The sequence below is a fragment of the Cygnus olor genome, chromosome 17 (assembly GCF_009769625.2).
Source record: "Cygnus olor isolate bCygOlo1 chromosome 17, bCygOlo1.pri.v2, whole genome shotgun sequence".
Classification (NCBI taxonomy): Eukaryota; Metazoa; Chordata; class Aves; order Anseriformes; family Anatidae; genus Cygnus; species Cygnus olor.
The window spans coordinates 10,889,532-10,905,970 of NC_049185.1; the positions used below are offsets into that span (position 1 = coordinate 10,889,532).

At 38.9% G+C, this 16,439-nt stretch overlaps 1 long non-coding RNA gene across 1 annotated transcript in view; it reads left to right on the forward strand.

Annotated features, from left to right (window-relative positions):
* The window catches only part of LOC121079706, a 95,211-nt gene extending 79,396 nt beyond the window's left edge, over positions 1-15,815 (forward strand). Inside the window, exons 3-4 of the long non-coding RNA XR_005825143.1 lie at positions 14,763-14,883; positions 15,694-15,815. This is a non-coding gene — a long non-coding RNA (uncharacterized LOC121079706). The remainder of the gene's footprint in view (positions 1-14,762; positions 14,884-15,693) is intronic.
* Positions 15,816-16,439: the final 624 nt, after the last annotated feature.

Below are 16,439 nucleotides of genomic sequence, written 5' to 3' on the forward strand. Positions count from 1 at the left end.
GTAAACAACAGGGTTTTTTTCCCCCTTGGCCCTCCTTCTCCTAGAGAACAAAAATCAATCCCAGACCCAAAGACCTTACAAATCCAAAGAGACAAGATGGGTAAAGGGTGAGCAAAAAGGAACAGCAGGTACTGATGAGCATGCATTAAGATGTCTGCAAATATCCTTTTCACTCTGTGATGTGTGTCACTGTGTAATTTCAGTCTTGCTAGTGCATTCAGGTTACAAAGGTGATAGCTACCTTAAGAAACAAGAGGAGAGCAAGGAAGTTGCAGTAGATAGCCAAACAGCAGAGAAGAGAGAATATTAAGTCAAAATTGGTGTAGGGAGCAGCCAGATGACGCTATTGGTGTCCATCAGTGCCTGTCTAACTTCAGCACACTGCATTGGAATGTGTGACTGATGCTCGGTTTGAGCAATCTGATATTTTCTTTAATAGGCAATCACTTTCTATCCAAACTTTTATGTTCAAAATCTTTACTTGATGTTAATCATTGACAATCTGTAGTGACAGTTGCATTACTGAAAGAGCCCTTTTGGTGACGTATGTCATTCAGTTCCTGAATTTCGATGAAAAGAACTCTCCAAGTGGAATAGTTCTATGGGGAAAGTAAATACTTTGATCCAGCATTAGTCTGCTCCAAATGTGGAACCAAAGTAGAGAAAAATGAGGTAATTTGCAGAAATTCTGAGACTGAGCCAAGAACTGTGCCTTGATTCTTTGAGTCCCATAACATCATCCCCTCCCTCTTCCAAATTGTCAATTTCTAACAGAAAACTTCTTATTTATAACAATATGGTGGTTTTGGGTATGTTTAATGGCAACTGTTATGAAGTATATGTAGCATAATGCATGCATCTACCAACACAGTTGTACATGTGATTTACTGTTCTCTGATATATTTCACAGACTGCTTATTTTTTGTGACCTTGGCAATGTGTTTGATTCAATGAGGGATTATCATATTTGGTAGGCCCTGTATTTAACTCTGTGACTTGGTTGAAAGCTTTGCAGTGATTTCCATGTGCAATTAATACATTTTGTCAGTGGCAAATGCATGCAGAAATAATATACTCTTTGCAAACTCTCCTGTGTACGTTTTATATCAAAATAGCACCTGGTAGCTGAAACCTCCCGAGATGTGTTGGATTTAAGGTGGGAATGTAGCATTAAGAACTCCTTGTATAATACAATAATGATTTTCAGTATTGAAATAACAATTCCTTAGAAATCTGAGTAACTCAAAGCTTAGAAGTCTTTAAATCATCACCATCTTTAAATGTCTTTCTTGTACTGTGTCTTGCTCCTCCTTACAATGCAACTGAATGTCAAGTTACCTGAAGAACAAAGGAAATGACCCCCTGAAATGTGTAATGTCTTCACTCTGATATTCCTTCAAGAAATGACCCTTGTACAACTAATAGATAACAGCAGGGTGTATGGTCGTATGGATACCTTGCATAGGGCTGGCTCTGAAATGGGATTTGCGCCCTTTGAAGAAGTATCATCTAGTTAGTTCCAAATCAAAGAAGTGCCAAGATTTCTTGAAAGCCTCAGAGATCCTCTTACAATTAACTTTGCTGGAATATTTAATGTTGCTCTTTCTGACATATTCTAGTTGTATCTTTTTGACAGGTATCATTCAGCATGTAATCTAAAAGTCATAGCTACCTAAAACATTTAATTCGTACTTCAAGAAAAACAAATGTTTTGACCCTATTCCTTTAGTTTTGTTTTGTTTTTTTTTAGATTTCAGGAGATTGATATTTGTTTTTGAAGCACTTCAATTCTGTCAAATCTGTTTTCAGATATAAAATTTTTACATTTGGAAATGCTCCATCCAGTCAGCTCTAATGTGAAGTGTCTGTGAAGTTGCAAACATTTTCATCTGCCCAGTATAGAAATGGACCATGACTGATAAGAGTGTTTCAGTGCTACTCCTGTCAAACTGCACAGAATTGAGACTATTAGAATGTAAACCCAAATCCTCTCCCTTTGTTTTCAAAAACGCCCAAACTGCTCCATCCAAATAAAAAGTTGCTTTGTAGTATTGCCTTTGATATTCTATAGAACTCCTTTTAGAACTGCAGTTCACAGTGGACCTTTAATTTCTGCTAGATATAAAAAATAAAAATAACATTGATACCTAAACTACAAATCAAAATAAACAAACAAAGGGAAAAAAAAACCTCTGGCTCTTTTTATCTGTTTATATTCTTACAGAGCTGTTGTTATTACAGTCACCTCTGAAACAGTAATGGATGATATCTTCATAGTGCAACAGTATGACTGGAAATGTTATTCCCAGTTTGCTGACAGATACTCAGAAGAAAAAAAAAAAAAAAAAGGTAGAAAAATGGTGAGGCTTATCTCACATAACTTTAGATATATGAGATATGAAAAATAGATTTCTGGTCTAAATAAGCTAGACTCCCTCTGTACGCAGTAGAGAGAAGGGGACTTCTAGGGGGTGATTTATCATCTTGTGGAGGTAGTCTAGACAACTCACACAAACACCCAGCTTTCAGAGAGTGATGTGGGAATCCAAGTGATTTGCATAATTAAAACAAAGTCTCCAGAACTGCAGCCCAGCAATGAAGCTATATTTCCCATCCAGTCCTCCATGCGTTCCAGCATACACCTATCGCAAGTAGTCCTAGTCACCACTTCCCAGAGAATATCATATTCTGTAACACTAGGAGCTGAGTAACTAACTCGGTGGGGGTGTTAGCCAGAGGTATATATTCCAAGCTTTCTGTGTCCACACTGAAAAAAGAGCTGCACACCTCTGCCAAACATTCTCATCTATTTTGCGTTTGGAGCTGTTTTACTGGCTGCATTTTCCCATGCTTTTTGAATCTTTCTTCATTAGGAGCCTCTAGCATCTGACAGGTAATTTGCTTGCCTACAGCTTCCCATATTAACACTACCTTTGGACTGAGCACATAGGAACAAATGGAAAATGGATGTTGTGCCATTTAATGGAGTACCTGTCCCTCATCTGTTTTCAGTCTGTCATGTATCCTTCCCACCCCTTTCCTATGGCCATACTGGGGGAAGGAGAGTTGTTTACACCTGTGTGGATGTTTCTACTGCACATTGAACAGCTGTTTGTCCTAAACCGGTACATGCTGCTTGTTATTCAAAAGGATTACTTCTGCAGATGTTCCCATCACTATGCCCTCCTGTCTTTTCCTCTGTCCCTCTCTCATACATGAACAGATTGCAGTGATTTTTATTTATTTATTTATTTTTCCCCTCCAGAGAACTAAATCCCAAGCCAGTCCTCTGGATTTTCTTTACTTATTCCTAAGCAGCAGTTCATTCAGGCATATGGCTTTCTCTCCTTCCTCACCATTTGGACAGATGTTTTCTCTTGACTTTGTACATTCTTAATCCACAAGAGAAATGAGAAAATTTCATGATTTGTTAAGTAAAAAGAAGAAGACCATTTTTTTCTGATGCAAACTGCTTTTCAGTTGCATGTTCCTTTAATGCCATGATTTTCATATCAAGACCAGTTAATATAACAGGAACAGAAATCTCATTCTCATTACATTTGAATCCCAGTGTGATAAGTGCTGTGCAAACATGCAACAAGAATGATTCTCCCCTGCCTGAAATAGCTTCCACACATGAAAGGATGGCAGGCAAGTGAAACAGTCAGATGAGGGGATTCAAAGCAGTGATGAGACTTTTGTGCTCCACATATTAAGCAGTGGTCAGAGCACCCCCATTGCATAATTATGATGATTGGTTTACAGGTAAACGAGAGGTAAGAAGTTATTAGCAATAATTGTCTGATTAATGGCAGGCAGAAAATGCTGAAGGTATATTTAAACAATCATACTAAAACCTTCAAAATTATTTCTGGGCCATTTGAAGGTCAGCATTAGCATTAGCTTTTAAAAAATTCAGATTCCAGTGTATGCCTCTGTTCTTGTGGAAAGAGGAATGTTAATATATGCCCTGCCTGTGTGAAAATACACTGTCCTGAAATTATGCTATTCTTATTTCCTCTTAATTTCTTCTCAGAATAGACTCTCAAACTGGACATAGCATGAAAAGATGTATATGTATGCATGCATATGTTCCCCCCCAAGTAAAATGAAGCCCTAACATGAGAATGTTTCAAGAGCAAGTAGCAAGATGAGAGCTGAGTGTCCATGCACATGTGCAGGGCTTTTTATGTGGTGTTGGCTGTCTCTGATAAACTTAAAAATGAATGAAAGAATCTGTCTCTAAACCCTTCGTTCTTCACTACCCGCTATGTAGCTCTTCCTAAATTAATGATTACAACCAAGATTTTAATATGATAGCCTTGTCTTTCTCACCGTAAGCATCCCACACACATTCACACCTCCCACTGTGACAGCTGAAGGAGCAAGAATGAGCACAGCCCCAGTGTAAGCAAAATCAAAGAGATTTATTCAAGGGTTATATGGTTTTTGACGCAAAAAACTTTTCTTGTGACAATGGGCTGTTGGATAACATTCAGGGTGATCTTCCCTGAGCCTCATTAAGCTGTCTTCAGTAGTTAGGTTTAAAATGAGAGGCTGGTGGCTTCCTAGATGTCTGAAAGAAAAAGGATGAGATTCATCTCTGCTTGCAGTTCTTTTATGGCTGAGTAAAGTGCCCTGACTGATATTCAGAGTGACTGAATACAGAGTGAAGAATGCTGGCTCCAGTGAAGTCTACACAAGAGATATAAACTCTGCTGAATTAGTTCTTCAAATATTTTGAAACCCTGCTGTATTAATAGGCTTATTTTTCAGCATGACCCTGAACAGACCCAAAAGACTATTGGTGTGTTTGAGGCACACAGTAAAAGAGATGAAAAGTTTAACTTTTTCTGGGTACTAGAATCAACGGGGTTGCTGCTGTGACCTTCAGATCTGGCTAGGAATAAGAGCTTTATCCTATAATGAGATCTTATTTTATGGGTGTGAAGGAGGAAAAGCTTGTGCAGGGTGAACTTAGGTGGTCTGTGGGATTCACAGCACTTGGGCTGTGTGAAGGATGAACCCTCAGAACTGATTTTTTCTGTCTTTGCTTCTGAAAAGCATCTAGAAGAGACAGGGTCACGAAGGGTGACATTTAGCCAACATTGCCAAGACCCAACCATTGCCAGATTCTCATCTCTTGAAATGACTGAGACAGTGGAGCTGAAGGAAATACATGTCCTGGGATGTTAGAAGTCTCCTGCTTTTAAATGCTACAGACACAGTGTCTGTTTCAGAAACAGGAGTCCAAGAACAGGTGAAAATCTTGAATATACAGGGAGAGTGGGGAGGCAGCCTGCTGGCCACGGGCCTAAAGAAGAGCAAGAGCACCTGTAACTTCACAGAATTAGCCCCACAGCCGGACAGAAATTAGTATCCCTTATTAGTATCCCTTATATTTGGTGTTGCCTTTCTGCTTGGGTGAGAGATTTTTCTTTGGATATTCCTAATATCATTACACTCTCAAAATTTGCCATCTCCCAAATGCCCTTCCCATAGTCTGAGTGTAAAAGGTGTGGGGTTGGAGCTTTGGGCCAAGAAAAATTCTTCAGCTTTTTATTTTGAGTATTTGAAGTCAGTGTGGTTGTTTAAGCTTTCTGTGTTATCTGCAATTCAGCTCCTCTGTTTTCGCTGTTCGTGGTATGTATTGAAAGTAGCAAGAACTTCAAATATTATTTAAACAGCCTGCTGCAGGTGTCTGTCTAGGGTAACCCCACTGAAGTTGGCTGAATATGCCTCACTTGCATTGTAGATGAATGATGGATTCGGAAGCACAAAAATTCTTCTCAAAAGAATTACTCTCATCCTCCAAATGTTATTTATTTGGATTGGAATGGGTCTTTTCAGCTTTAGTGATATTCATCAAAACCCTGCTTTGTGATACAATATTGCTCTTTTATTAAGCCATAATGCTAGTAGATTGTTTTAAGCCTTATGCTGTGAATCTCTTGCAAATGAAATGCTGCAACAGAAATATCTGCATGATAAGGAAATTGGAGGATGTTTTTCTGCACAACTTTATCATTCCGATGGTCTGGAGGATCTGAATGATTGAAAACCAACACGTAAATAAAGCCATATCTATTACATACCCAAATGTTGGTGAAGTACTGAGTGGTGGGGAGGAATGTTTAAATGATCATGTGAAGCTAAACAGTGCTGCATGGACTTGAGTGACTGAAATGACATGTTAATCAAATCTGACAGCTCTATTGCATTATAATTATAAACTGCCAGAGGCACTTTTTAGACTATCAGTACTTTTGGGATAGTTTGCATCTAAATTAAAATTGAACTTCAAAGCAGTTTTATGGGGATGTGTTTCCAAGGAGTTTCAAAAATGTGAAAGACACTAACTGATTAGCATTATGCACTGTACCAGCTGGTTGCTACTGTAAAAAAATAAAATAAAAAGTAACAGCCATGCTGATAATCAGAAACCACTATCTTGAATCCTATTAATTTTCTTTTGAATTATTTGGGGGAGGGAAGAGGGGGGATCGTTCCAGTCGTGTACTTCCTTTCAAATGTTTATTTAGTTTCTCTGCAAAGAGACAAAAACTGGGAGGAAGAGAGAGAAATCTGGAAGATCTCCAAGGGTTAGCTCACTAGCAATCTGTTTAGATGTCCTCTTCTCAACCGAGCCCTGCTCTGCTAAATATTTATGGCAATGTTTAACAAATAAATCTCACCCACCTCTCCATTTACAGTAAAACAGAAGAGTGAAATGCTTTAAGGGAGGATTACCCCTTTTTTATCATGAGAGGGAATGAAATTCCATGAACATATTTTAATTTCTGGAAAATCTAAAGTCTAGAACTGCAAACACCTGTCCGTCCACATTACAGATGTTCTGCCTGAAGCTTCTATTCTGATCCCATCTCTAGACAACAACTACAAAAAGGAGTTCACAGCTCTTCTGTGTTTCCTCTTTCTTGTCATGTTGTATAACCACTAATTGGAAGCTACAGATATTCTCAGGACTTGGTCCTGTCTTCAGATACATGCATGCATTGCTTGGCGCATTGTAAAAGTCAGCCAGTCCCTCAGCCACAAGCTGAATTGCAATGCATTGCAAGGCAGGCTGTGTGCTGTGAGGAGGTAACAGGACCCTGATTTACTTAAGCATTTAGGTATCTAAATCCAGTTGATGGAACTCTACTGATTTCATACAGAGGTTAAATTTTCTGAATATCTATGTGCATGTATGCCAGTTTCCCATCAGCTCCTGCCCTTTGACATTAACCATTCTGTAATGAAGAACAGAATTTTTGGCTTAATTGTTTTCGTTATGCTTCCACCCATTTTTGGATTCACTCAGCTTCAAATATTTTAAGGGGTGCCATGGTAAGAAAGAGCACAGTGTGTCATACCAACAGTCTCTGTTCAGCAATGGCTAAGGCTGGACTCTTCAGAAGAGTGCTATGAAATTGCTATGAGAAAGATGGAATATTTGTTCCATACTGGCCCCAAATGCCTGGTAACTAGACGGAGCACTTACAGGAGAACTTATAGATCTTTAAATTTCATTCAGTTTTATGACTGTAGGTGAAAGAAATGTCAGTTATATAATTCAGGAATGTGCAGTTAGACTTCTATATTTCCAATACTGTCGGTATCTGTGAGCCCTTTCAAGATTTATCTTAGGATACTGGATTTATGTGGATGCCTCCACAGTTTTCTGCCCACCTACAGTGCCAATCTGTATAAATTTGGTGTATGCAGAATCTATGTAAACAACTTGTGCCAAGGAATTTTAAGCTTACTTACCATTAGTCCAAATTTTGAAAAATAGAAAACTTGTAGCAAAAGTATCTAACCTTTTCTGTTCTGATGCATTGGTTTCCACCCTACAAAATACTGTGTTTGTGTTAAGAATAACTCTGGTAAATATGCAGTGTTTCTTTCATATTTCATTATTATTACTTCATTGCTGTGGATAACTTTGGATGTTTGTTTATATTCATGGTAATTTATTTATGACTTCATTTACTGATAGTGCATGTAGTTAATAGCATATGGAAACTCTTTCCATAGATTCAAACCTGTTAAATGAAAGCATGCTTCAGGACTGCATCATCCCTATTTTTTAAGCCAGAGCATTCATTTTCACAGAATTAGTTTGGGGAGTTTCTCAGGGAAAGAGAGAGAGTCAGAAAACAATGCATCATTCATGAATCATTTTCTCAGAAACTACTTACTGTTTTGCAAGAAAATCTTGACAATTCATTCAGGGTCTCCCTCAGTCACGATGCACTGCCTTTTCCTCAGTCCAAAAGGACATGCAAAAGTATGCAAGTAAGATAGGACAAATTTGGCCATCACTGTAACTGTACATATGGACCAGGTATTGCAAGCAAACATGTTAGTTTGAATAACTGTAAGCAAAATCTGGGCTCGTTCAAGCTGCAAACCTGTAATGGCTGGGTAGTGAGAGCTTGATACCACAAACTCAAATTTCAGCAGCAGCTTTGTTAGCTTTAATTGCAAGTTAGAATGCTGAGCACTTGAACCAGAAAGGTTAAACATACATGCATAACTTTCCTAATACTGACTGGTTGCCCTGCCTTGGCCCTTGCTGGCCGTACGCACTTGTCCTGTTAGATGGCAGGTGATGAGAACACCTGGTAGTGTCACCATCCAGTGCCCATTCATGAACCAGCCTTTGTGCATCGCTCATTAGATCTCACTTTTGAGCCCAGCTGGTCCTCAGTTGAGAGCTGCATCATTGCAGACAGCCTCACAGACAGACCGAAGCTGTTTCTTGCCCAGTTCTGCTAGCTTTTTCACTAAACTGACACAGATACTGTGACCTGGTAGCACAGCAGGATTTTATTTTTCATAATTCCAATGGTGTTTTTCACTGTTAAAATTACCATCACAAATCATTGCTGCAGGAGCTCTTTTCAACAAGAAATGACAAGTTACTAAAGAAAAACGTTTGAAGACATTTAAACTGAAAGCTGGTATTCCCATTTACCCCTTGACAACATATCAGCCACTCTCAGAGACAGGGCGAGGCAATTCACAGAGCCTTTCTGCTTTACTGCACTCACTCTCCCTCCTCCACCCACTTTTCTCTCTCTTGCCAACCACATGGAAATTCAGAACATTTTCCCCAAAATAGTGTTCAAATCTGAAGCCTGGATATGTGTGTGCCAGTAGCTTGCAATTCTTGACATACTTCTGTTGGCTTCAAAGGGTATCTGCCAGCTGCTGGCCTGGAAGCAATGAAACTGACTCTTAGCTGCTAGAGCTGAAGAAGCACCCAGCCATGGAGTCTCCTGCCTAATGAAAATGTTCAGGTCAAGGCACACAGGAGCTCTGAAATGGGGATTTAACATAAGTCTGTCCAGCTGGGACCACATCTTCTACCTTCTTCCCACTCCAGTAGTTCACTTTGTACTGATTTACCCACACTTCTTCCTACCAGAGCTCAGCTTTGGCAATCAGCCTTTATTGGCTGAAAGCCAGAAGGCAGGTTGCACAAAAATTTCCATGTGCCAAGATTACTTCTACTGTGACATAGCCCTTTTTCATAACCCCTTTGCATACCAACTTTTTCCTCTTTCCTTTCTTCTCAACAACTACAAGAGCCAACCAGCATATAAAGCCATGGTTAGAAGGATGTTTCCTCATGTTTTTCCCCAGCATACTCCTGACTGCAGCAGAGATAGATGAAATATGCAGATTCTTTCACGTTTAGCAGCCTCCATTTCACTGACTTAAAACATACCTCATGTAAATATTTTGGCTAATAACTTTTAAGAGAACACCTAGTTGGGATCAGTTCCTTCAAGTGATTAACACTGTATATACCCAAATATTGGGCTTCTGATTTTTGTAGCAATGATATATAATATTTATACATCACTTTCTTCAAGAACATGTCTGTATATGCAGCAAAATGTTGGTATAAACATAGCTTAATTTTAAATGGAAGCTCGGAAAAATCTTTGCTGTACATCTCTTGTGAATGCGATGAAAAGTGAAGGATGAGTTAAATTCCCTGTTGTTAAGTAACTACTTGTAACTGGATTGTTTGCCTTTTAGGGGGACATTTCTTCTAACTGAACCTTGGTAACTGACTCTTAGACAGCCAACATAGGATAAGATAAATCACAGTAGTGTAACTCTGTATTTCTGTTGGCATCATCTTAGATTGAGTCCTCGGGAACATATGGAGTGCACTGAGTGAGAATAGATTCAGTGATGCTCTTCATGTCTGCTGGCTGGGAAGTAATTGTAGCAGAAAAAGAAGAAATCACCAACTTGTACTGGCATGTTCTTCTGCCTGCTTAGATTTATAAATGTAGGTATCCATGGCCAGCAAAGACTTGGCAATAAGTGAATGCAGACTTCAGGCAGCTATTCCTGAATGAGATGTGGTGGTGACAACATACTCGTGTCATTTGGCTACAAGTAGTTGCAATGAATCTATTCCAAAACAATGGAATTGCTGTATTTGCCAGAAGTTTTCTGTCCTGCTATGGAACATAATAAAACAATTTAAGATGGTTTGATGATTATTATAACCAACTCAGACCTAAGTGGTCTCAGCTGAGTTCCTTGTTTGCCACAGACTTTCCATCTAACCTCGGGTGAATTATTTAATCTCACTGTTCCATACAGTGTTGTGAGAATGCATTGGTAAATCTGTAGGAGGCACCCAGATATTGTGGCTGTGGATGTTGTATAAAATAACACAACAGTTACAACTTGGAACTGGCATATACTTCATCACGTGGAGTATCTGAATGAGACAAGAACATATTTACCCACAGCATGGGAAGAGCTGCTACTCAGAGGTGAAAGCTGTGGAAGGGTGTGCTTGCAAAGTTATTACAGAAAATTAAGAAAACAATTCCCATGTATAATTGCAGGTTCATGCCACAAACAAAACACATGCATCAGCATTTTGAGTGTTGTGGTGGGTTGACCTTTGCTGACAGCCAGTTGCCAACCCAGCTGCTCTCTCAGTCCTCCTGCTCAACAAGATGTGGGAGAAAATAAGATGAGAAATCTCAACATAAAGACAGGGAAATGACCAATTAGATTACCATCATTGGCACAATAGGCTCAACTTGGGGAAAATTAATTTATTGCCATTTAAAATAAGAGTTGGATACTAAGAAACAAAGAAAAAAACAACAAAAACAAACAACAAAAAGCAACAAAAAACAAACACTCCCCCTCACCTCCTTTTTTCCCTGACTCAACTTCACTCCTGCACTGCTAACTCCTTCTCAGTCAGTCCATAGCAGTTCCTCTGCTGCTCCTTTCTCCTCACACCTTTCCCCTGCGCCATCATGGGCCCTTCCCTGGGCAGCAGCTCCTTCAGGGCACATGCCCTGCTCTGCCATGGTCTCCCCGCGGGCTGCAGGTGCACCTCTGCCCCGGCACCTGCAGCACCTCATCCCCGTCCTCCTCCTCTTCTCGGCGTGGTGCTGGCAGGGCCGTTCCTCACACGTTTTACCTCAGCCCTGGCTGCCCTGCAGCGCGTGGCCCTTCCCTCACGCTGCCCCAGAACCTTCTGGAAGTGGCCCCGGCCTCACCTCACATGGCCCTGTGGGCTGCACCTGGGCATGGGCACCCATGCAGGTGTACATTCAGTAGAAGCTGGCAGCAATACCTGCTCTACATGCCTTGCCAGGTGATATACACGCAATTGATCAATATCTCTTCATCTTGCTTGATAGTTGTTTGATCTGCATATGTTTCTTTGGGAGTTTTTTTCTCTTTTCGCCTAGGCCTGTAGAACCAGTACAGGATAAAGGAGTTCAGTCGATAAGGACTAAGAGTGCCTGAGTGATTGATTTTAAAGTGTTTTTTCCCACTTGATTCTGATGATCCTAACAGTAAAAGTACTAAAGGCTAATATGTAGTAATGCACTGTCTTAAGGATTAAGGTGCTATTCACTTCAGACCTCAGAAGAAAATACAAGTAATTCCAGATGCTTTGGAAAATAGCATGAGCCTAGGGAAAATTTAGTTGAGATAATATTCAGTTGGTGAATGGCCTCATATTTAGATGCTGGAAGAAGGCACTACTCAGACATTCAGTCTCCGTTCCCCCAAGATTAATTTATTATGAAAGTATAAGTAAGGGATAAACTATGTTGTTTATAGGTACAGTTTGCTGGTGATAAAATCAGGTATAGGCCTCAAGTCTGCCAGCCCTCTCAGTTCTCTGAGCCTGATCCAAATACAGTGACATGCTCTGTTTAGCAAGGCTGCATTTACAAATTTTTGATTATAAGGCTGTGTAGAGTGACTTATCTCAAATACAGGTAAACACCAAAGCTTGCAAGTCAGTTACCCTGCAACAGTTGGACATTCCCACTTGAGGATGCAAATGTTATGGTGTCCTTAGCAGTGGTTTGGAGAGCAATGTGTTTGTGAGTACAAGTTCAGAATAACAATAGAGACAGTAGGAGTTCAGAGTGCCCCATGCATATGTTCAAAATAGTTGATGGATACCTGTGGGACCATTGGGCATTTCAGGTTCAGTTCACCTCTTAACTTACCATTAGACACTTTTCTAGTTGAACACCCTTTGGGCCTGAAATGCAGAGGAAAGAAATGAGCAATAGGAAGAGGGAGCAGAGCCTTCCTTCTGCATATGGAAATTATTCTTCAAATGTCTTTGTTGACAGCTGGCATGGCACAAAATAAACATAGGTCTATTTGCAAGTAAGCAAGAATTAGCATAAACAGCAGCTGCTGTATTACCAAAAAAACATGTAACAGTAAAGAATTTTTTTTCTGCCTTCAGAAACAAAGGTAGGTAAAAAGCCTGCATGAAATAATGAGTTAGTTAACCACCTGTTAAAGTTCTGAGCAGTGGCAAAATGAAAGAGGTATTTGTTGATGGCATAAGCATATTTCTGAATCAGATTTTCTAATTAAAACTGAATCTATACTTATGATAAAAAAATGCAAAGCAATATCAAAAATGTTCTCTTGCTCACCTCTCCTCTCTCCCAAATCCAGGGAGTTCCTACACCTGTCTTTTGAGTTTCTTTCTTGCTGCATCCAGATGTCTCAATTTTCTCTTAGCTTGCTTGGATACGATTTCTGCTCCCTTTCTCCACCTACATATCATATAAAGTCAAGTCAGATCATCATAACGTATACTCATATTTATGGCCAGATCACATTCAGGAAAATAACTTTACAGGTTTTTGTCTCTTAAACCTCTCTGTGTTAAAAGCCGGTTACTAGTTTACTGTGCAGCATTGTCACATTTTAATAAAAACTGATGATTCAACACAGTGAAATGCAGAAACAAGCAAAGAAACAATTTTAAGTTCATTATTTTAGATTGATGATGCTTGAATTTATTATTTAATCAGTTTCCCATGGAAGGTGGCTTACCTGTTCAATTAACTTTTCAGAGTAAGTTGTACATCCAGTTACATACAAATTCCATAGATTAGCTTATCTAGATTTTCTTTATATTTTAGCATTGTGACTCATATGTAGTTTTCATTTGTTTGGAACTGCAGCTATTTGTCTCTAAATTTTTCTGACAATAGGGTATTTTAAAAAATGAAAACAAGTTAAATAATAGCCCTGTTTAGAAGTTATATAGAGCTTTATATCTTCAAAAAACAGTTTAATGTAAGTCTCAGTACAAAGTCTCTCAAAATCAGCATGAGTCTTTCCACAATAAATTTTAGATCCAAATAGCTCAGAGTCAGATCCTGATACTGTTGCTTACCAGAATATTCACTTCATTTCATGAGTCAATAAAATTAGTTGAGTTAAATATTACCCATACTCAGGCATCAGAGTCTTATGTTAAACAGACAGCCTACCCCTGGAATGTATGTATCAAGGAGCAGGCCGAATGCGCATGCTTGTAGGTCTGTTGATGTGCTTACAGCCGTGTAAAAGGTCAGTGTTAGTGCCAAGCTGAGACTTCAGGAGTTTCTCATTTAGGATCCCATGCTTTTAGCATTCATATGTACTTTATTTTCTCACTGCTTATAATTTTAAATATGTGTTTTCCTTTGTTTCATTTTTCTGTATCAGCAGGCACTTGATTTTACTAGTAACTTTTTTTTTTTGACAAACTATAAATGTTTTGTATGGAGTTATGTGTTGTGTGTGGAATATCTTTGAAACAACACATTTTTAATTTAATCACAGTTTCATAGGATTTCCTCTGTTTCTACTGTCATCTTCCCTTCTCAAGATAACCATATTTTAAAGGTATGATTTTGTTGGGTGAAATACTTTGGAAGCTTTTGAAATAAAAATGATATATAAATTTTCATCAATAGGTTTCTTTAAAGAGTGTAAAGAATGAGATTTCATAGTTTGTATACAGATTTGGCCAAATTTTCTTCAATACCAGTTGCTAAAAATACATCTGTGTTTGGCTGTGAGGTTTGGTAGGGGTTTTTTTGAAGAAAATTAAAAAAAAAAAAAAAAGATTTTCATGTTATAGATGGGGACATCCACATCACAACCACAGAGGTCATAGTCATTTTTATTGCAATACTGTTCTGAAAGTTTTATTTTTCATGAACTATTCTTTCTCCTTTTTTTTTTTCTTTCTGAAAACATTTAATGCACCATACCTGTCTTGTGGTTATCTTTATATCTGCAGATGTTTCTGTGCATATGAGTCTGTATATATGCAGAGACACGGGGTCCTTTTTTTCTAGCTACATAATAAGCTGAAATGTGTGAAGTCTGTACATTCCCAAAGCAGACCTCATTGTGGTAAAATATTATCTATTTCATTTTAGGTGAGAACATGATTATCTCTCTCTACTCACACTGATTTGGACTGTGTTTTGTTCACCTCAAATAGCGCCTCTGTCCATGAAGAGCTGTGTGTCATCTCCATGGAGCTACTCTTGGAATAAGGTAATTTGCATAGCAGCAAGGGCATCATTATTTGGTCTCCTTTACTTAACACCAGCAACAGCAGTTCAACAAGAGCTGATCCAAATCATAACTCAAAATGGGGAACGTTTGCCATTGTATCTCATATCAGATGGATATCAGTCTGATACCAGACTGAAGTAGTTCAGACTGGAAATAGAAGAGTTGAGATCTTGCCAGATCAGACCTATCCATATGGAACGGATAGCTCTTAACTGACTACTCAGTTTGGAATGGAGGGTTTTTTAGACTATGCAGTATAGGCCTCTGGTATAGAAGAAGCTCACCATTCGTATCTGAATTTTTTTAAGCTCTGTATTTAATTGTATTGTTTTACCCAGGAGCACTGGATTTGTATTTTTTGATCTGTTCATGACTTTGGATATGACTTTGTGTGTGACTTTGGCTAAGTTTCTTAACAACTTTCTGCCTCAGTTTATGTCTAAATAACAAACAATGTTATTTGCTGCCAATCTTGGACATTTGCTGAACTGCCATTGTGAAATGTCCATACAGAGCCCATTGCTGATTTCAGAAGATCTTAAGTCCTTACAAAACCAAGTGTAGAGTGGAAATGTATTCCTTACCGCCACCATAAAGAAGGGAAGTCTTCCCTCTTACTGCATTTCAAAGACCTTGAGTTTCTTAACGCAAGAGGAAAAATCCACAACAAAACACAGAACTGAACCCCAGTTTCTTGAGCACTAGTCCATTGACCACCAGATCATAGCCTTTCCCTCTTCCACTTTGGTTATTTTTGCAGCTGTCGAATGAAATGTATTTGATTTTCAGGATTTCATGACATTGTTCATTTGAGTAGGTCTTCATGCTGTGATTTTCCCCATGCCATCACTTCCTTACCTCTTAAGAACCCAACAAGGACAGGATCTGGCAAAGACACAGCAATGCACACACAGATCAGTTACTTTGCTCATGTTCTAGTTTTTCTTGCTCTTTTGTGCTTTCCCTTCTACTCTGCCAATCATTCCATCACCGTCTTTATTCTACTGTCTAGTCTTCCTTCGGTGAATAACTTCACTACGTGCTGGGGTCCTAATAATTCGCTGCTTTTTTATTTTAATGAAAAAGCCCTATTCTCTTGATATCAGGCCTCCCAGAGCTGGAAACATGCAAGCCCCTTCTAATGTGCTCGTTCTCTGAAACCTATATTCCACAGGGATTCTGCAATATATTCTTCTTTCCCCTCTGCCTCTGGTGCTGCAGCCGGTCTTGAAAGGAGGCCACTTGAAAAGAGAGAGCAGCAGCAATATGCCTTATGAATTCCTAGCACATTGCTTTAACCTCAAGGATATATTAAACAATAAGCATTTCTTAAACAAAGACCTCTAGTAACCTCACCACAGGCACTGACTCTGCTGATATATTATTAATTTTAGGAACTAGTTTCAAATGATCTGACTGAATTACTGCTTGTCTGCTCATAATACTTGGTCATCAGAAAGATATTACCTCTTTCAGAAATGCTACCTTCCTTTCTTATCTGACTGACTGCGTAAAGAATATAAACTTGGATTTCT